The sequence below is a fragment of the Felis catus genome, chromosome A2, assembly GCF_018350175.1.
Source record: "Felis catus isolate Fca126 chromosome A2, F.catus_Fca126_mat1.0, whole genome shotgun sequence".
NCBI lineage: Eukaryota > Metazoa > Chordata > Mammalia > Carnivora > Felidae > Felis > Felis catus.
In genome coordinates, this window is record NC_058369.1 from 27,415,199 (window position 1) to 27,438,342 (window position 23,144).

Consider the following 23,144-nt stretch of genomic DNA (forward strand, 5'->3'; position numbering starts at 1 on the left):
TGACTTCCTGGTTAAGCTACTAGACTGGGCTGCCACACAGCATAAAAGCAGCCCCAATAGGCATTCTTTCTGAATCTCAGGTAGAAGCTATAGATGCTTAAAGAAAGCAAAAAAGACTCTTGAGTCCAAGAAAACTCGAAAGGACTGGATATATTTTTCTTTTTTAATTATCACTTTCGGAGTCCCTTCTTGCCTCTACTCCAATGGGCTTTTGAGGGAAAATAATTCTTCTGTCTTTTCATGCCCAACTGGACTGATGGGAAAACTTTGCAAACCTGGAATGCACTGAAGAGTCAGGAGAGTTCTTTAATTTCCCCTCTAACTTTCCCCTGGATAGAGAGACAGGCCCTGTAAGAGTCTGGGTGGAGATACTGACATGGAGCATAATTGAAGAATAATTAAGCACTGTGAATCATTTTTTCACCTCTGCCTATTAATTCCTCTAAGCAGAGTAGGAGGACTTGCCCTGCCTGGTGAGTGGGCAGCACTGCTCTGCAGTGCATAGTGATCTGGGAGATGGTCAAGTCAGCTGGGTAAGCAGAGCTAGTGTAGGTCACAGGTAAGGCCCCCTTCCTGCAGGAAGTGACTCGCCTGGATGGTGGCCTGGGAGGTGGCAAGGCTCAGAGAAAGAATTGCATCTCCCACTGGGCCAGTCTCTTCAAATAAACCTATCTTTTACTCAGATTAATTTATTTCTTCATCCATTTATATAAAACCCAGTTAGTGCACCAAGAACACATACAAAGTAAGTCCATCACACATTTGTTTAAAAACCAACAGTAAGCACATTTTATGTTTCCCTTGAGAAGACTTCTAAGCTTTGGAACTTGATCTTTGTCCCAAATCTGACATCAGCCCTCTAGTTAATGCTCTTCCTGTTTCTCCTGCTATCACTTCTTTTTGCTGTGTTTGACTTCTCTTGCTTTTAATCAAGGCAGTATCTTCCAGAATATAGCAAAAAAAAAAAAAAAAAAAAAACAAAAAAAACAAAAAACAAAAAACAACAACAACAAAAAAAACCCAATGCATGAGCTGGAACTATTGCTGTGTGCCTTTGTGCAAACTAGGAAAATGTGGCAGGAAGACCTTTTGCAAGGTACATGGCTTACAGAAGAGGTAGAGTGGGACTGCAGTCTCCATCTCTCTTTCAGAATGTCCCCTTGTCCAGGGGCAGGCAGACATGTGCCTAAATCTTGTTTCATCAAAGGCCAAATAGAATTTAATGGGGATGAGGGCTGAGGGCCATTCTCCACTGAGAAAAAAAACTGAGTTCTCAAGATCTTTGGTGGTGTTGACATGTAGATTCTTTTATTTTTTTTATTTTTGACATGTAGATTCTTGAATAGTATGGTTTTCTAATTGGCCTTTAAGGACCCCTTTACACTCCAAAGAAGAGCCTCAGGAGCTGATGTAAGGAATGAGGTAGGAGGTCAAGAACATATCATTTTATTCAGGGCAGGTCAAACTTTTCATCCAACACAACATAGAAGCACCTGCACGAAAGTGGTATAGGGAAGGGGATCCTAAGCACTAAAAAAACAGCAACTTGAAGACCATTTGTGCTACAGATCAAGTTGTCAAGTCAGTAAGAACCTTCTGCATGTGGATTATTTGTGTTTGGCAAGATATGTCTGTCCTTAATGCTTACACTGAATTTAGATAGGTACATAGCAAGAGATTATTTACTATTTTACCTTATGGTTGTGATAGTTCTTAAGTTTACAGGTGTTTCTAGATGTATCTAGGGAAGAAAAGGTAAGGGCAAGGAGGAAGGGAAAAATCTCTGGATGTTTGAGTGTATATGGCAACTGGTTCCTCATCTCATGTTTATTCAGGAGATATTTTTATGAGCAAAGAGGAGTCATGCCAACACAATTTGGATTCTGAATCAGGGATGGACTGACTGTACTGCTTGTTTCTGTGTAAGATGTGCCACCCATGCAACCTAATAAAATTTAATCATTGTTAAGTATTCCAAGTTCTGGGAAGTGAAACTTAATGTGCATTTGGTTGCCTTCAGATGGCAAGTATCCTAGAGCAAACAGGTTGCTATAGGAAGTTCAAAGATAAAGTGGGAAGTCCTGGTTCACTCCTCCTGGGATTGATGAAGCTTCCCTTAGATCCAAGAGGACAACTCATTTTGGCTGTTTTTACAGATAGTTAAATTGTATTTCCAGCTCTGAACACTAATCTAATTGTCTGTGACATATGACTGTCTCTGTAAAGGAGACATAGGCCCTGGTAGGGTGCCCTCTCTGCCCCACTCAGCTCCAGAATATCCATCTCATCCTTAATCACTCAGCCCACAAGCAGCCCCATGGGGGAAAAGCCTGATGAGAAGCTTGGAAGTAAAGGATTGTTTGTGACTCAGGTTGTTCTGTGTAGAAATGGTCCTTGGAGCTTAACCTGGGTGTATCTGGAGCTACCTCACTTGTACCTGGAGAAACCTACAATAATGCCTCATGTATTCAATAGTTCTATGAGGCTTTTAGACTTACTCTCTTATAAGATCTTGAATAGAGAGGAGCTTGTTTTGCATATCTTTAGGTTAATGTAAACTAGGAAGAAAAAGCAGAAATAGGAAAAAAGAGGAAGAGATAAGAAATAAAACAGTGGAAATGATTTTGCAACCCCTGAGCATGTGTCTTCCTGTCCCCACTATAAATAACAAGAGTAGAATAGTATCACAACCACCAGTTATTGAGTATTTACTGTGACAGCATTTTGCAGGGTGGTTTACAAATATTATCTTAATTAATCTAATCATTTATACATTCAACAAGCTTTGAGTCTATTATATCCTGAATACTGTGCTAGTGATTAGGGTTTAATAGTGTGCAAAAATAGTCAGAGCTCCACCTTCATGGAGGTCACATTCCTGGGAAGGAAACTCACCATCAAATGATTTCTCAAATATAAGTAAAATTGCAAATAAAGGGGAGGAACAAGATAGGATTGGAGCTTCAAGGGGCCATTAACCCAATTATGGGATATAGTTGAGCTGGGATCCAAGTGATGAAATGGGCATTAACCAAGGAAGATAAGCCAGGGCACTTTGTGGTTTGTGGGCATATAGTTAGTAAGCAGCAGCAGAGCAGATACAGATGTACTGAAAGTAACATGGGGTAGAACATGATGGGAATTCAGGAAGGAGCATTTTCTTCTAGCTAGAAGAGACAGTAAAATTCCCCTGCAGAAGTAAGCAGATGGGTGGCTTTGACCGCTCCAAGAGAGAGGCCTTATGTGTAAAGCTGCTACATGAGACACTTGGATGTGCCCCCCCCCCCAGCCTACACACACACCCTGTGCATGGGAATTCAGCACCCTAAGCAATCCCACAATCTCCTAGAGTAGTAGCTCTCAACAAGAACAATTTTCTCCCCAGGAGACATTTGACAAAATCTGAAGACATTTTTGGTTGTCACACATGGAGCTGGGAACAGGTGTTTCTACTGGCTTCATGTAGGTAGAAGCCGGGGCCACTGCTTAACTTCCTACAATGCAGAGGCTATCTCCCCACAACAAAAAAATTATTGGACCCAAGATGTCACTATTGCCAAGATTGAGAACCTCCACCCAATGCTTTAAGCAGGCCGCAGGATGGGCACTTAGGAATCAGAATTCCTTGTTTCTGAAGTATCTTTCAGAGACTTAACTACTTTTAGTATCTTTCCCTCTAGATACTACTTTGAAAAAAAATCAACATCTTTATGTTGATATTTATTGAAATGCTTATTGCTAAAGCCTATATTATTCATCTCTGTAGCCCCTACTATTGGATCTTGTATGAGGGAATAAGGAAATGGTAGACTAAATGAATGGGTAAATGAATGAATGAGCTGCTCTTCCTTGTGCCCTTAGAACGTACTTCTTTACATTCTCTAAAGACCACAGTAGCATGAAAATCCTGGATGCAACTCTTCTTTAGCATGGGGGAGTCTCAGATCAACTCAGATTAATTTTAGGATCATCTTAGACAACTCTGTTTTTCTTATTCCTTACATCCAATGTATCAGAAAATCCTGTGGGTTCGATTTAAAAAAAGATGTAAATTTTTTTCATTTTCCTTTTTTTATTATTAAATACGTGATAGGTTGACTATGATTTGTGATTTTTAGGAAATATATATTTGGTCATCTAAATTACCAAATGTATATTTCTCATGTTTTTTGTTTTTTTTTTTAACTCAAGTTAGTTAACATACAGCATAGTCTTAGCTTCAGGAGCAGAACCCAATGATTTATCTCTTACATATGACACCAAATGCTCATTTCAGAAAGTGCCCTCCTTAATGCCCATCATCCATTTATCCCTCAGTATTACTTCTACTCCCTCCACCCTACCACCTGGTCAGAGCCAACATTAGTTCTTACTTGGATTTCCTGTTCCTTCTCTTGCTTTTGTCCCCGTAATGTCTACTTGATCTGCCCACCAGCTAACTCTTGGAACCCATTTAATGTCCTCAGCCCTGATGACTCTGCTCCAGACCACTAGACTTCCTTCATCTTTTTGAATATACATAGTTCTTTTCCTGCCACAAGGCCTTTTCATGTGCTCTGGACTCTACCTGGGACAAAATTTCCCCAGAAATTCTCATGGCTTACTTTCTCACTTTATTCTGGTTTCTGCTCATATGTCATCTCATCACAGAAGTTCTTCCTGACTTCTCTATATGAACTAGTAGATCGCATCCTTGTCTACCTCTTTACTCTGCTTTATTTTTCTTCATATCATCCGTTTTCACCTGACATTGTGTTCTATATCTATTTCTCTCTTTATCCCCTCTCTTTCTCTTTCACTATAACGTATGCTACATGAGGGCCAGGATTCTTAACAAAATAGATAGGTCCACAGTAAATAGAAGAAAGACTGGCCTATCATGAGTGCTCCATAAATTATTTAATAAATGAATGAAGGATCATGTTCAGAAACTAATGAAGCCCTGGGATGTGGGACAGGAAAGACAGGAAGTATAATAAAGAAGGAAGACATCAGTTCAAGTCTGGCACTGGGAGGTAAAATGGTGTGATGGGTCAAAAAGTCCTTAGAAGCGGCAGGGGCTATAAGAATGCTGAGCTTCTGGTTGAGGGCAGCTGTGACTGCCCTTTACAGCAAGAGTACCAGGCAGCCTGTGTCTACTTGGCAATCTTGGCACATGTTACCTGCAAACTTTGTCCCCATCCCACATGTCACTTTGCACAAGGTGGCCTTACTTTCTGCCAGGGAGCTGGGACCATCATCCCTTTGACCTTAGCCTAGAACACTGTTAATATTAATTTAATTAGCATTTGTATAATAACTTCTTTATCATTTCCAAGTCTAATTTATTTTAATTTCATGTGTGCTGATTTGATGATCAAAGGGTTTGTTGAAGCTTTGTTTCTATTCAAAGCCCAGCGTATTAATCATCCACTTAAAACTATTATTCCCACCCCTCTCCAGCAAGACCTCCTTGGAGCATAAAGAGACATGGCAGATTGAGATGATTCATCTCATTTAGAGTTTCTATGATAGATTTCTTTTTTCTTTTTTCCTTTGCTTCCCTTTCCTTTCTGTAAGCCATCCAAGAGAACCCATTTATGGTGGAGCACTAGTAAAAATGCTGTGTGTTTTCTACCCTACTAAGTTTTAAGTGCCTTTCAAATGGATTCCCGATCTTAAGGCTTTAGTCTCCTGATATGGTCAGAGCTGGAGACAGAGCAATACCATTATTAAGGGTACAATCCTTGGAGTCAGGCAGACCCAAATGCAAATATTTGTTCCTTACTAGTGTGACCTTGGGCAGGTTACATAATCTCTGTAAGCAACTATTTTTTTTTTATCCATTGAATTCTCCATCATAAAATGGGGACAATAATAAGAACTTATGGATTTGACATTTACTTATCTGTTTGTTGTACTTTGAATGCTCTATGGAAATAAATGAAATAGAGGTAAATAAATATTTGCTTAACATTCCCTCAATATTTATTAACAGCTACCATCTTTCTATTCAGTTTCACATACCCTTACCTTGCAGTTCATCTGTGACAGGCATGAAGCCAGGTGCAAGGAACACTAGAAATAAACAGGGAACATATATTACCCTCACTTTCAGTCCAGTAAAGGGCCAGTATGCACACTCATGGTGGCAACACAGTGAACTGAACACCGTGATTGAGTTCAAGGTGTACGTACTATGCCCCAAAGGAGCTCAAAGAATTTGTAGCATTGTGGGATAGAGAGGGATGAGGAAGGCTTCACAGAAGGGCCTGACACAAATCCAGTAGGACTAGTAGGAGTTGACACAAGAGGGAGAGGAGGCTACAGGGACATGTCACAGTGAGGAGAAAGTGAGTGCAAAGGTTAGCTCAGTACTAGTGTGCTCCTTGAAAGGCAACTGTTGAGAATGTTGGGCCTGCTGGATACACAGCAAACGCTAAAGGTAGACTCTACCAAGTCAGGTGATTGGACACATTTGTTGTTGATTTAGAGAGTTGGTTCAAGATTCCCCCCATGACAACATATGTCACACTTAATTTCTAAAGTCCTTGTCCTTATTGATTTCCCATCCTTCTGGAAGGCAAGTGTACTCACAGAGGTTTACAGTAACCAACAGTGTTAATCTGGGGCAAATTTCCCACAGGAACTAGACCATTTCCAAATTGTTTCCTATCTGTTCATGCACAAGAGACCGTTTCTTTGAGACATCTTGGACTGGTCTATAAGGGCTTTAGTATTTGTCAGAATATGAGGATTTTGTATTAGATCAAAATCTTTTGATCCTCTAAAGGGTTTTAGCTATTTTTTTTAATTGGTAATGTGTGTATATTGATTAGTGGGTTCAGTCACCTGGTAGAATTCCATCATTGGCCAGTGACACCGAAAAGTCCAAGTGGGCTCTTCCACTCTTCTACGTGTGTGTACCATTCTTCCTTCTCTCTTTTGCTTCTTCCCAACCCAACTTTTCTACTCTTCATGATTTTCTTTCCAATCTATGTGGTCGCCCTTCTCATAATGTTCAAGTTCGAGAGGGTGCAAAAAAGATTAGAAAGAATGACAGTATCGAGTATTGCTAAGGATCTAGGAGAACATGAATTCCCATGTAATGCCAATGGGAGTGAAATTGGTACAGCTCTAGTAGGGATAATTCAAATGCCTTGATTTTGAATACCATGTGACAAGGTGATGCCACTTATAGGAATGTCTCAATAAATTTTTATCCTAAAGGTTTAATCATAGATACAAACTTGGCCCTGTTGTTTAATAAAAATATAAAAATGAAGGGGAAACCCCTAAATATATATTATTATGATTAATCATTAATCATGGTCTATCAGAAAGGTAAGTGTTGGCTTATATTTACTGACATTGAAAAAAGGGTTTTTTCAATGCTATACTTTTAGGTGACAAAGGAGGTTATAAAACACTATGTTGAATGTGAGACCATTCCAATTAAAAATATATATAGAACTCACTCTTACTATTCTTTAGCTACAGATTGAGAATAGAGAAATGTGAGTACCTTTTTTTCTTCTGTATACTTTTTAAGTATCTTTTTTTTTTCTAACAAGCACATATTACTTTTAAAATCCAAAGAAAAAAAGACTCTTTGCACTTTAAAAAGAAAAAGGGTGCTCTCACCTTAGCCAAATTTGGCACTAAGTCTTCCTGAGCAGGTACTCTAGAAACAATCTTTATTGTACCTTCTTGTCAACATGGAGAGTCCAGTGGCTAGACTTGCCTTAGAATTCCCTAAGTAATGGCCACCTTGAGGGAGTGATCAGACTTTTCCCCAGGAAATGTGGAAATAATTTTCCTCTCTCTACTCTGCAGAGAGAGTTAGGCTCAGCAGACTCATATGAAACAAATCTAGGAGCTGGGAATGATGGTTGTTACTCCCCCAGTTATGCTGAGCTTATCATCCAAGTTTGAAAGAAGGCCTTATATTATTGTCACTTAATGATAATTTTTAGCACATGCATGTATTGTCTGATAGTGCCATGCTGTTCTTTTGTTCTGAATAAACCCTTGTCCTGCTATAATTCCTTTGTAGTTGCCCAAATCCGGATTTCAGTGTGTTCAACGTGTAGGTGTGGTGAGGAAAGCTCTTTAGAGAGCTGGCCACTGCTTCTTACATCAGCAGTTCATTTTGTAGCCTGGAGCTTAATATAATCTCCCTTCCACATGATCCATTGAACTTGTAGGATTTCTGATCTGAATGGGAAAAGGAATTATATGAGTAGTCATATGCTCAGTCCTTATTACACTTTGCTGGTCTCTTTATGGGGGAAGAAAGAAGAAGTAAGGTTTGTTTTTGTTTGCTTATTTTTTGTTTGTTTTTGTAGTTAGTGTTCTTCAATAATCTTTTCTGTAATATCCTCACAATTAAGGGCAATGACAAGCATTAATAAGCATTTTTCTACCAATTTATAATTTACCTTGTGCTTTTGATTTCATCACTTTATCTAATTCTTTTTTAAAAATTTTTTAATGTTTATTTTTGAGAAAGAGACAGACCGTGGATTGGGGAGGGGTAGAGAGAAACACAGAATCTGAAGCAGGCTCCAGGGTCTGTGCTGAGCCTGATGCAGGGCTTGAACTCATGAAAGGTGAGATCATGACCTGAGCCAAATCCAGACGCTTAACCACCTGAGCCACCTAGGCTCACCTACTTCATCTAATTCTTATAAGCACTCCCTGAGTATGTATAATCACTGCCATTTTTCAGGTAAGGGAACTGAAGCATATAGAGGCTGTTATCTTCCCAAGTGTATTAGTCCGGACTCCTTTGGTTGCAAATCCTGAAGCACAAATACATTTTGCTTAAGCCAAAGAAAAAAGTGGGGGTGGGTGGGATTTATTAAGTGCAAGGGTAGACCTCAGCTTCAGGCACAGATGAATCTAGATGCTTGAGTGATATTGCCAGATTCACCCTCCATGTCTAGGCTCTGTTTTCTCTGTGTTAGTTTCATTCCCAGCAGATTCTTTGCATACAGTGTAGAACAGCCATCACAGCTCCAGGCTGTGTCCCACTGACTTAGCAACCCCAGTGGAAAGACATCTATTTCCCAACAAAATTCCTGAGACTGACTATTATGTGGCCCAGTCTGGTTCTTTTGGTTCAGCCATGCACCTGTCACTGTGCCCAGGGAATGAAACGTTCCAACTGGCAGGTCTTAGATGGGGTGAATTTAGTGCTACACTATAAGGTGAACTGAGAGAAGAAGTTTCTTCAAAGTGAAACATGGTACTGTGCACAGAAGGGGCATGAACAGAGGTAGACAGAAGCACCATGCTGTTCTATACCAAGTTGGAAGCTAGTAAGTATGAGTTGGCACTCCTTATGGAAGGCTGGAGTATGACATCTCACCTCTGAGAGCTGCAGGAAATCTGAAAAAGACTAGAAGCCACATGCTCTGCCATAGTTCTCAAACCGTGCTCTCTCATTCCTGACCTTTAGGCTATTTGACCGTTAAGTTATGTGGGTATTCTTGAAGCCATATATACATTCAACATTATCTTCAGAATTACAAATGTATCATGACTTGTTTGTATGACCACTTTTTTTCTCAATTTTATTGAGAAACAATTGACATACATCACTGTGTAAGATTTTTTTTGAACTTAAAATCTTTTATTTTTTAAAATATAATTTATTGTCAAATTGGTTTCCATACAACACCCAGTGCTCATCCTGAGTATCCTCTTTTTAAACACATAAGTATAGTTATGATTAATAAAATATAAATTTGCTTTAAAACATCACTGAATTCATGGGGTGGGAGTTGGTCATAATGTTTATTTTTAACTTGGATAAAAAAATTCATGTATTAACCTGTTGAGGGTTTTAAGAACATTTTCATCTCTAAAAGGTTCAAATTACTTAGGTAGTCCTATAATCAAATATTAAAACACTACCTGAATAAGGGTTAGAAGCCCATTTCTGCCATTATTTCTAGTGATTTAATGTTCCTTGGGTCTCAGTTTCCTGACCTGCACTATGGGGATAAACTGTCCTGTCCACATAAGCTTATAGTGAGGCTCTTATGTGGAAGTGAACTGCTAGGAAGTATTTTTTTTTTAAACCCTGTAATATGGTAGCATTGGTATTTTTTTTTATTTGACTCCATGCTCAAGGATATTGCTCTTAATGTGTTCTGCAAACCACTAATGGCCCCTGATGCAAAATGTACTTGTCCATTTCTAATATGATTGTGCAGATCAATGAAGGTCTGTCTTCCTCTGTGATAAACTGCAGCCTTACAGATTTTGTAAAGATCTCTCTCTTCCAATGGTATATAATCCAGGAAGCACATTTTATCTTTCTTATGTCCCAAACACACTTGTGACTGCAAAAAGTGATCAATCATTTAAATTTTCTCTTTAATTTTCTATTGTGGTATAATGTAGAGAAAAGTGCATGTATTCTAAGTATGTTTTTGATTAATGTCCATGACTGAACACATTTGTATAACCGGCACCCAGATCAAGAGAGGGGGCATCAATAGTTTTCCAGAAACAAATGTTGTAGCCCCTTTCCAGTCACTATCCCTCAAGGATAACCTCAACCTTACTTCTAAGAGCACACATATGCTTCATTTGGTTCTTTCATCCAACTAAATGAACTCATTTTGTTTATGGATCTTTCTTTCAATGCTGCATTTGTAAGATTTATCCATTTGTTGTTGTAGTGACAGATGGTACATTTTTTATTGCTGCACAGTATTCCATTATGTGTATGTGGGGATGGGTGTACTTATTTTTTATAATATAAACATGTTATTCATGAGCATTTGAGTGTTTTCCAGTCTGGGGCGATTAATATACTATATAGATCTTTGGGTGAACATATACATGTGATTTTTTGAAGGGGGGCAGGTTACAGAGAATGCCTAAGTTCAGCTTTACTACACATTACCAAACTGTTTTCCAAAGCGGGTATACCAGTCGACATTCCCATGAGCAGTGTAAGACAGTTTTGTTTTCTCCACATGCTTGCTGATATTTGGTATTTTCTGCCTCTGTAATTCTAGCTATTCTAGTGAATGTGCACGCTTTTAATTTGCAATTTTCATTGTGGTTTTCATTTGCATTTTCATAATGAGTAATGAAGTTGAAACAATTCTTCATATGTTTATTGGCCATTTGGACGTCCTCTTTTGGGGGCACTTACTTATTCAAATATTATGCTAATTTTTCTTTGGATTGGTATCTGTTTCTTATTGGTTTGTAGGGAGTGGTTAGCCATTTGCTTTGCCTATTTTATTGGTGGGAAAAACTTTTTAAGCTTCAATATTTATTTTTAAATATGAAATTGAACATGGCTCACCATGCCATTTCATTAATGATCCATTCTCAAAACAGAACATTTATTTGGTACCCAACCTTTACAAAAACAATGATAGCTGTTAAGCATGCAACAGTAAACAAAACTGATGTGGTTCCCATCCATATGGCACTGGCCATCTAAGGATGAGACAAACAATATATTAATACATATGTAACTGAAAGATGAGGACAATTACAAAAGTACCATGAAGCATTCAAATAGGGTGGAGGGAGAGATTAAAAGGGCTTCTTTTCAGTTCTATAGACTTTTGTCATTTAATCTGAAACCTAAAGCCTAATAAAAAAGCAGGGGGAAAAAAAAGAAACAAGGGAAGGGTATTCCAGGCAGACACAATAGCATGTGCTATTCCCTGAGGTGGGAAAACACTTTGCATGTTCTAAGACTTGAAAGGAGGTAGTTGGTCTAGAGCATGGGTCAACAAACTGTAAAAGGTAAAATAGGAAATATCTTAGGCTTTGCAGACCAGATGGTCTCTGTTGCAACTACTCAACACTGCTGTTGTAGCATGAAGACAGCCATAGACTGAATGTAAATAAATGAACATGGTTGTTATTTCAATAAACCTCTATTTACAAGAATAGGCAATGGGCCAAATTTGATCCATGGGCCATAGTTTGCCAACCTCTAGTCTAGATTATGGAGAAAAATATCAGTCTCCTACCTGGACTACCTTGGTATGGCCCTAACTAGCCTTCCAGCTTCCACTCTTACTAATCTAAAAATGCATTCCCTGTACAATACCCAGAGCAAATATTTGAAAGTCCTAAATTAGATGATGATGCTCTTCCCCAATTAAAGGAATCTTGATTAACTTTCTGGAAACTTCTTATTGAACATAGAATAGAATATAAAGCTGAGATGGGCTTGGTCTAGATGGTACATGGATTTGTAAGCCATTGATTTGTAGCCTTGATTTTAGATCACAATACTTAAAATTGCTTCATATCTATGTGCATGGGATCCGGTGATAACTGTGAGCATGGAAAAAAGGGAGCATGATGTATTGTATGGTTTCCAGCTGCTCTTCAGCTAAGAGAAGTCTCTCCCTTCTTAAAAATCCACACATAGCTGATTTTGTGCCCATCTCATTTTTTACCTTCTATTACACCTTAATAGGAGAATCCCTATAATTGCTGAGTCTTGTCTGGTCTGGCCTTACATTCATAGTCCAGTAGCAGATGTGCTGTACTTGAATGAATGGATGGATATGATTGTGCACTCTCTCTCTCTCTCTTTCTCTCTCTCTCTCTCTCTCTCTCTCTCTCAGTGAATAAACAGTTGAATAAAATAGTGAATGGATTGAGTTTTGCAGAAGGAAAAAGATAGCAACAATGATCCTGGAATTCTTAGGCCTGAATTACCAGGGATGGGTGTGTCCTAATCAGAAATTAGAAAGTCAGGAGAAGGTTCTGATTTGTCAGGTTTCAGATATGATAGATCTCTGGTATAAGATGTCATTAGCGTGCAGGGGATGAGTAGAAATGAGTTCTGGGACTTGGGAAAGCGATCTAGGATGGAAAAAGTGACTGAAGTTAGAATTGTTTTGGGGCGCCTGGGTGGCGCAGTCGGTTAAGCGTCCGACTTCAGCCAGGTCACGATCTCGCGGTCCGTGAGTTCGAGCCCCGCGTCGGGCTCTGGGCTGATGGCTCAGAGCCTGGAGCCTGTCTCCGATTCTGTGTCTCCCTCTCTCTCTGCCCCTCCCCCGTTCATGCTCTGTCTCTCTCTGTCCCAAAAATAAATAAATGTTGAAAAAAAAATTAAAAAAAAAAAAAAAGAATTGTTTTAATGCTGGGAAATAGAAGGAAAAGTGGTCCAAGGACCAAAAAGTAGGTTGAAAGGATGAAAAAGAGAGAAAAATTTTCCATGAATGGCAAAAGTGAAGAACCATAAGATTTCTAGATTTTCAAATAAATTCATTCAATAGGAATGAAAAGTTGTATAGGCCCTCAAGGTCAATGCTGTAGTTATTTATTACATTGGAATGAAGTTACATTAAAATTCACAAAATAGTGGGGGAAGTCATTAATCTAGATTCTTAACAAGATACTCATTTTTTAATTAAAAAATTAACCATCTACTCTTCTTTCTACATCATACTGTGAAAAAACACAGAATAAAGTATCCTTAAAAAACTAGATTTGGAGTCAAGCAGAGCTTGAGTTCAAGTGCTAACCCTGCTACTGACTAGCTATTTGACCTCAAAAATTATCTTAGCTGTTCTAAGCTTCAGTTTCAACACCTTTAAAGTGAGATGGCTAATAGTACTTTCCTCAGAGCATGGTTGTAAGGACTAAATGAGATGATACGTGTACAAGCCCCTGGCACCAGTAAGACATAAATAAATGAATGTTAGCAATTATGACTTACAACATATCTTCATATCATGGCAATGTACTCTGTCTCTGAAAGCCCTTGATTGGAAGAGACCATACAACATAAGGATATGGTTTGTGTAGATAGCTGGCAGGGACTGTATCCTGACTCTGAATTTTACCAGCAGGGTGACCTAGACACCTAACTCCTTCCCTGCCTGTAAATGGAGAAAATAATCATACTTCCTTCCTAGGAATTAGAGAGTTGATACATTCAAGGCTCTTAAAATAGTCCCCCACATAAAATTTTTTTTTTGTTAATTTTATCATTATGGTTGTTACTATTAGCTATGTAGCCATTCTAATGTAAGACACAAGGCAAATTTTATTTAGTTCCTATTTGAAATCATCTTGGAACTATATCAGAAGGATTATCCTAAAATTCAGCATGTCAATCTCTATAATTATTTCTGACAGCAAAGTTTGCACATTTGCCCCAGTCGAGGTAGTCAAGTTAATAGGAAATTATAAAAGACCATTTGCCGCACAAAGGAGCTCCCCAGTCTGTGCCTCGGTTGTTCTATCCCCAGCTGTGAGATCCCCTCTCATTCTCTTTGTCTCCTGTACACCCCTAATGGGGAGAGCTGCCTTAAATTCTGTGGAGAATTTTGGACAATAACTCACAGAGAGTTTGTTCAGGTTAGAGCTGAAGATTCCACATTAGGCATTGGGGAGCTGGCAGGGCATGACAGGAGCAAGGTGGGACTCAGAAGTCCAGTAGAACACTGAGAATTGAGCGGAAATGAGATCCCAGCATTGAGAACATTAAAGAAAATTATCCTGGGGTGAGGGGAGGAAGCTTTAAAGAGGACCTTAACAAAAGTGGTAGATGAGGTATTGCAGAGAATAAGCTTGGGGAGGATGTCAGGGAAGAGGAATTCCCACATCCTGCCTGATTGAACTACAAACCCAGATCAGTAATCGACCATTGAGTCCTTGCTGGGCTGCACAGCAGCATCGAAGGTTCCAAGATTCCTTTCTACATCTCAACTGCAATAGTAAAGCTCACAGACAGCCCCAGATCCAGGCTTTTGTCTGTGCTGTGAGACTCCTCTGTGCCTCAGTTACTCATATGTAACATGGGAATCATAATTGAATCTACCTCATTAGGGTTATTGGTGGACTACATATATGAAGAGTGTAGAAGAGAGCCTGGCATATGTGTTTGATATAACTGTCATTGTTGCCATTGCATCATTATTATAAGGGCAAGTCCTTAGAGGAAGCTTTAGTTTTAGAAGAATCAAGTGTCCAGGTGAAGCCTTGGGGAAGACAGAAGTGTGTTGGTTTAGATTAGGGGACTTGTAATTAGGCAGAGATTCCACTTCTCACGCTCATTAGCTGAATGACCTAGAACAAGTTATTTATCACTTGAGGTCAGTTTCCTCATCTGAAAAAATGGGAATGATAATCATACCCATTTTACATTATTGAGAGGATTACATTACAGGAAGCATGAAAAGCACTTCGAACTGCATCTACATATATGAACTGATCTGTAAATAATAGTAATTATTAAAATTGAGACTGAAAACATCTTTCCCAGCTGTAACTTGAGTGTCAAGTAGAGAAGCAGAGGTGTAGAGCTGAGCAGGGGTCCTGGGCCTCCAGAGTCAGACTCATACAAGGTGAGATTTGGAAAACGCTGCAATGGTTTTTGCAAAAGGGCCTTCGCCTTCTACTTTGTGCTGTCAAAAGATCAGTAGCTAAAATAAATGTAACTTCTATGGCTAATCACAAGGGCTGTGTGGCTGCATATTATTGCTAGGCCAATGGAGGGGAGAGGGAGAATGAAGGGGGGCACAGACTGGTTTAGGGTCACCCAAGAGGCAGTGGTTATTTTTTAAGGTGGGTTCATGGCCTCTGTCTTTGGGGTAACCACTCCCACATCCCTCACAACTAACACAAAACACTTTTCCCTCATTGCTGAAAAAAAAAGATTCATAAGGGAATTAATAAACAAGCCAAAGAAAATTCTCGTCTGCCTTTTAATTATAGAAGAGTGATTGCTATGCTAATCATAATCAGCATCAAGGTCAAAAGTTTCCACCACTCTGGAATGAACATTTAGAAAATAAATTAACCAGAATACCAATGCTATTTCTGAACTCCCAGCTCACGTGGGTTTCAGATAGAATGCTGTATATTTTAAGTGTCTTTTAAAAGGATCCGTATAATATTGATACATTGATTGGATAAACGTCACTCTAAAAACCTGCTAGTGCCCAAGGCAGAGGGGAAGACCATTTGGAGACCCATGAATTGGTGTGATTGCCTAGACTGCCAAGGTAAAGACTGGGAATTTGTTGTGTTGAGTATGATCATTTGCTTCATCTCTGGCAGGTATCACTATAAGATGTGCTGAAAGTACTTGGTCTCAGGTTAATGTGAATGATGAGATATTAATGTATTTGAATAATTCTCCTCTATTTTCATTTACTCCTGGGTATTGGTATGTACAATAAAAATAATGGTTTAACGTCTGTTATTTCACAAAGTTCAACCCCTACCTCACACTATATACAAAATAGATTACAACCGTAAGGCAAGTCAAATAAAAGTTTAAGAATATTGATACAACAAAATATTCAGCCGTAAAAGGGAATGTAGTACTGATACGAGCTACAACTTAGATGAACTTTGAAAATATTATACTAAGTAGATGAAGCCAGACTCCAAACGTTACACATATTGAATGATTCCATTTACATGAAATGTCCAGAACAGGCAAATCCATAGAGACAGAAAGCAAACTACTGGTTACCAGGGGCTGGAGTGAGGAGGGAATAGAATGTGTATGGAGTTTCTTTTGGGGTGATGAAAGTGTTTTGGAACTAGATAGAAGCAGTGGTTGTGCAATATTGTGAATCTTCTAAATGCCACCAAATTGTGCATCTACTAATGCACAATGGTTAATTTTTATAAGAGTTGAATTTCAATTTTAAAATGTTTAAGAGTGTTAGAAAAAAATTAGGGTAATATTTGTACAATTTTTGAGATGGGAGTGTGCTTTTTAAGAGTAAGGTAGAGACCACGGGGCACCTGGGTGACTTAGTTAAGTGTCCAATTTCAGCTCAGGTCATGATCTCACAGTCTGGGAGTTCAAGCCCCATGTCTAGCTCTGTGCTGACAGGTAGGAGCCTGGAATCTGCTTCAAATCCTGTGTCTCCCTCTCTTTCTGTCCCTCCCTGCTTGTATTCTGTCTCTCTCTCAAAAATAAAATAAAAACATGAAAAATTAAAAAAAAAAAGGTAGAGACCTCAAAGCCATCAAGCAAAAAAGGAACCAGTTTGTACGTATGAATTAAAAACATTTGTATTACAAAAGATACCATAAGCAATGCTAAAACAAGTATAGACAAACAGCATACCAGAAGAAAAGGCCAGGAGACATTCAAGGTTCTGAGAGACTTTCAGATATCACTAAGGGCTCAGCAATCACCCACCCTATACCCGATCTGATGCTTCCATATCCAGTATAACCTCCTCCTTCCATATCCAATATCTACCAGGTTTCATTCCAACCTGGGGAGCTCCTCCCTTCTGCAGATGGCCTAGTCCATATTCAAGTAGCCATATTATCTTGAAAATGTTTTCTTATGTTGAGTCAGATTATCCTGCCTAAGAATCCCAGTAACTGAAGTGATTTTAGAGCACAGGCCTTGCATTTAGAGAGATTCAGTTTTGTGCCCTGGCTTACCACTTACCACTCTATAATCTTGGGCAAGTTGCTTAACCACTCTGCACTTCCATTCCCTCATCTGTAGAAGAGGCTAATGTGTCCCTCACTGGGATAGTCAGGAAAATTAAGTCATATCATGTCTGACAAATACCTACCAGAGAGCTTGGTACATTGTAGACTTTCAGTAAATGGTGGCTGCTCTAATGAGTTCTGGAGACAGAAATAGAAAATGGCTCCTATCTGTCCTAACACATGGCACTCTTATTCAATAATTCTTTCATTCATTGATTCATTTACTTCTCTTCCCTTCTCTCCTCCCTCCCTTGTCTCCTCCCTCCCTTCTCTCCCCTGTTTCCTCTGTCCCCCCTCCCCTCTTCTCCCTACCCCTTCCCTTTTTTTCTCCTCTCTTCTCCTCTCTTCTCCTCTCTTCTCTTCTCCTCTCTTCCCTCCCCTCCCTTCTCTTCTCTTCTCTTCTCTTCTCTTCTCTTCTCTTCTCTTCTCTTCTCTTCTCTTCTCTTCTCTTCTCTTCTCTTCCATTGAGGATCCAAAGACCTTACTATGGCTACAAGGTCCTATACAATCAGGTCTCAAACCACCCAATCTTCCTGCTAACTCTTTCACTTTACCTCTTACCCTTTTTCCCTTCTGATTTGTCCTCTTCAGCCACACTGGTCTCCTTGCTTGTCCCTAAACATATTGAGCATGCTCCTGCCTCAGGGCCTTTGCTCTTATTGTTGGTTCTTCCTGGAATACTCTTCTCACTAGTCGCTCACTTCATTCACTTATCTGCTCACATATCACCCAGTGAGAGAAGCTCTCCTAGACCATAACACTACCATCCATTATTCTCTGTGCTGCTTCACTCTGCCTTATTTTTCTTCAAAGTACTGGCATCTATCTATTTATTTATTGGCTCCTTCAATTAGAATGTAAGCATTAGAATGATAGGTACTCTTTTTTTCTCCTTTATGTTCCTAGTGCTTGGCAAAGAACCTGGCATGTAGTAGGCACTTTATAAATAATAGCTTCGTAAATGTGTTAACCAAAATATGTGAGTACTTCCTGTGAGCCAGGTGTGCTCACACAGAGGCAAACAGCAAGGTGCTTTCAGCTTCAGTTATAACAATCCTATCCTGACACGACATGGTTTTAACAAGCCAGCTAGCAGACTGTCATAGTAAATGTTGTTTATGTACAAGGCGTCTTTATGCTGAGGGTAATAAAACAGCCCTATGGCACCAAAATCCTCAAGCTGAGTGACTGGTTAACTGTTAGACCATAAACAATTTGAGTTGGCGAGAAATATTCTCACTTCAGTGTGTGGCGGTATGCTGTCACTTCTCTGGATTCCATCTGACATGTTGGATTATTATAGATTAGATAAGCAATTGTAAATGGACTGTGGCCTAGCAACATAGGCCTGAGATAAAGGAGATAGGACCCCAAAAATGGGGATGTGGGGATGGGGCCATGGCCAAGCTCACAGGCAATGATCACTGTGTCATTGTGTGCACTTGTGAAGGCAACAACACTCGACCCTGTTTTGTACCCCCCCCCCCCCACACACACACAGTGTGCACCGAGTAAACTATGATGACAAGGGCATTCACTGTGGCCCCAAGGACTCTCCTGCTGATACTTGTGGCTATGTCTTTACACCAAGACTGCCAACTAGACAGCAAATATCTCATGTACTCAGCATTTTCAGCAGTTCAGAGTTGGAACAAGACAGACCTGGATTTGAATCCAGGCTCTGATGTTTTATAGCATGTGACCTTGAGCAAGTTAGTTGACCTTTCTAAGCCTCTGTTTCTACAACTCTAAAAGGAGATGGAAAGAATTCTGGTTTCATTATTAAGGAATAAACATGAGAATGCACATAAAGCATTTGGCAAGGTGCCTGGCACATTGCAAGGGTCCAGTCATCACAATTGTGACTGTTCAAATGAACCTTAACATCTGATTTAAGACTCTCCTCCCACATCCTAAATGGATGTTTGCTTGTATGTCGCATAAGACAAACAAGTCTCAACACAAGGAAGATATGGGAATGTTTCACTGACTTCCTAACACAAGAAAAAAGTGGCATTAAAATAGTCTTTGGGAACGTATTCAGGGATTAAAAATCCCTGTGGAATTAATATGATCAGTCATGCTCCCAGTCAATTGTATAGCAACCAATTCAATTAAAGTTTGAAACATGTCAACTTAGTGATTCACAGTTATGGAATAGACATGCTTTAGCAGGACAGACTGCCTGGAGGTTGGAGGATAAGGGCTTTCCATGACCACTATATGGTCTTTTGGAGACCCATTCCTCTTTGAGCCTGATCTCTCAGTTACAGACATTTCATTTTTAAACAGTCTTAGAACAGCATGTACCCTAAATACCCATTATTGGAAACAAACCCAATACTTAAATTACTCCTTGTAACAAACAAATCTATAACATGCAATCTAATAATTGAGGATTAATATTAAAATAGAATACAGCAAATGGCAACAATGGAATGTCAGCATTTTTGTTCATTCCTCCTCTGCCTCTGGAGAATTGAGTTATCTGAAAGGTGGATTATTTGAAAATGCCCACATTTGCATATAGAGTTTGATTTTTTTTTCCTGTATTTGCTCTATCTTGATGGTCCTCAGACTGTAGTTTGTACAAGGTTTGCTATAGATTGTTAATGATCTAAAATAAACAGTTTCTACCTCCTGGGTATTTAAGGGATTTTTCATAGTATTTTGCCCATTACAAATATTTTTTCTGACTTTAAAGCATAACCTCCCAGTAGTGTGGGGCCCCACAATGAAAAGAAAACACCCAACCAGATTGTTTCTATTGTTTCTTTTCTTCCAGAAAATAAAGGTGATGGCGTAAGGGCTATTTTAGAGAAAACATACTGAACATCAAATTAGGTCACATCCATAAAATCACCTGGCAAGCTGTTTCATAGGAATGTTAGCTGCTGGAACAACCTGGGGGCAGGTTATAGCACAGATATTTTTGAAGCATCTGAGCTGCACCCTAGATCTGCACCTAGGATGGGAGAGTGACCTGGATAGGGCTGGCTTTGGAAACCCTGATGGAGGAGGGACAGTTGCAGGAGGTGGGCCCCTGGCCTGGGGAGCAGAACTGGGAAGGGAAGGTAGGGTATGAACATTGCCCTTAGGAATCAACAGGGCTTCAGCATTTGAAGAACGGTTCTATTACTTTTGTAATAGCCCCTATAGGGCTAGGAATTCGGGGGGTGGGGAGTGTGGGAGAGTCTTCAAGAATCTATTTGAAAACCAAGGTTTGTGGCTCCCAGGCATCTTAATGACATGTCTCTCTGTAACCGTCTTTTTCTCTTGCCTTGAAGAACTTGCATCGTCAATCATAGGTGTAGGCACATGCCAAGAAGGGACCTCAGTCCTCTAGGTAGCTGCACTTTAGAGGACCATTGAGGCCAGTCCCTGTCACAGCAGCAAGTGCAGACACACTTTCAAGCTCAGAACACTTGGGCACCCCTCTGATGGGGTCATTCTCCAGAGAGCTCCGGGAACTATCTTGGAAGATATTCTACATCCTATCTCTGCTACTTCCTAGCTCTATCATGTGGAGATGTGAATAATAGCATGCAACTGTGATGGGTAAACGAGCTTCTTGGCACTTTCAACAAAGCTGGAGGGAGAGATACCATTCAGGATGAGGGAGAGACTTCTCTGAGACTGAGTTTGGTTCAAGAACCAGCAGAGTTCAATGTTCACACACATTCCTGCAAACTGAAGCACAGAGATGGTTATATGCTTCTTGAAATGGTGACATAAGCACAAAAGTTAAATGGACTATGGCCTGGGGGCACCTGGGTCATTCAGTGAGTTAAGGGTCCAACTGTTAATTTCAGCTCAGGTCATGATTTCAGGGTTGTGAGATGGGAGTCTGGTGTCTGGCTGCATGCTAGAGTAGAGCCTGCTTGGGATTCTTTCTATCTCTGTCTCTGTCTGCCTTTCTCTCTCCCTCTGCACCACCCCCCCTCCCATTAAAAAAAGAAAGGGCCGTGGTCTGACTCCATGTGTGTTGAAGTAGGGCATTTTTCTGTGCCAATCTGAGGCCCAGCTGAAACCCCATACTAACTCCATGGGTTGGTGTGAAAATATTAAATGAAACCATGAATATAAAGCATTTGGTATGGTTTCTAGAATATAGTAAGTGTCTAATGGAGTTGTTGCTATTCTTGTTCATCCAGTGTGATTTTCTGGGAGGGGAGAGTGAGTTGAAAGAAAATAAAGCAACCTAATTAAGGATCTGATTCCTCTCTCATTACCTAAATCCCTGAGGGCCAGGAAAGCCAATACTCTGGTGTCCATTCTGTCTAGGATATGGCTCAAGTTCAAGATCCCCTTTCTTTCCCTAAGTTGTGGCCTTTCTCAGCCTTGAAAGATGTTTCACAGAGTTTGGGAGAGAGTTGAGCAGAGTGGGCCCCATGAATCTCAAATGGCAAACACCTCCTTCACTCAAGGACTGAGTCTACCCCATGTCTCTCATTACTTGTCACCTGTTTTCCAGAATTGAAAATGCCTTTCCCTTCATCCCATGACTTCAGGAATTCCTTTCATACTTCAGTGCCTGCATGCTTGACACGAAATGGTGTTACCTCCTGCCATCATCTTTTAGTTCTGCTGGACCACACACACAAACCAGATGCAAGGCCCATGTGTTTCTTCCTGGCCTATCAGGATGCACTGTCTTCTCAGACCGAACTGACAATATGAAAGGCTTTTTGCCCTTGTCCATTTTCTGGTTCAGTCTCTGACAGCAGTACCTTGTTCTCAGACTACCATAATAGGAAGTGACAAGGACTTTTTCCCTGCAGTCCAGGTCATAGTAGAAGCAAGAGCTGACATAGAATGCATACAGAACTCAGACAAGTCCATCTTCCAGGTGACAGGTATCAGACCCATCAAACTCATAGGAAATCTCTTCCCGTGTATCTCTATTAGTTAGGTGTTTGAACTGGGTTATAAGCAAAGGCGCCCAAGTCTGGCTGAACTATGCAAAAGATTAGCATTGACTGAAAGTAGAGAAGCATGGCTCACAGAATTGAGGAAAAAGGACAGGCAGACCTCATAAAGGACAGACTGGAACAGGCAGGAGATTGAGTAGCAGAAGGGAAGCCATTGGGGTATATCTGCACCATGCTGGTCATGATCTAAGTTCCCTGGAGATAGGTGGATTGACTCATGGGTTCCCTGGCCCAGTGGACAGTGGAGAAATTCCACACAAGAAATCTAAGTACCGTTCCCAGAGAGGCAGTGAAGAGGCTGGTCAGAAAAGGCAAGGGTGACTACTGAAGGGACAGCAACCAGCCCTTACTCTGAGATTCTCCAGTGCCATTCTGTACATATTCTCCAGACCAGGTTAACTGGGACAAAAGGCAGAATGCTTTTCACTGCTGTCATCCCCTAGAGAAGAAGGTAAGGATGTTCCATGGGGCCTGAGCTTCCCATTCTGAATCTTCTGTCCAGAACAGTGTTCAAAAGGGGGATCAAAATTTCCACACATTCTGTATTACTCCCTCAAGCTCTGCACGACTGAAATCTGTTGTCAATTTCTTCCTTCCTTCCTTCCCTCCCATTTTTTTTCCTCCTTCCTTCCTTGAGAGGGGAGGGGCAGAGAGAGAGAGAGAGAGAGAGAATCCCAAGAAGGCTCCATGATGTTTGTGTAGAGCCTGACTTGGGACTCCATCTCATGAACTGTGAGATCATGACCTGAGCTGAAA

At 40.1% G+C, this 23,144-nt stretch overlaps 1 long non-coding RNA gene across 3 annotated transcripts in view; it reads left to right on the plus strand.

The window, feature by feature from the left end:
- LOC109496496 overlaps window positions 1–23,144 on the plus strand; it is a 353,319-nt gene that overhangs the window by 237,639 nt on the left and 92,536 nt on the right. The gene's annotated exons all lie outside the window — the stretch shown is intronic.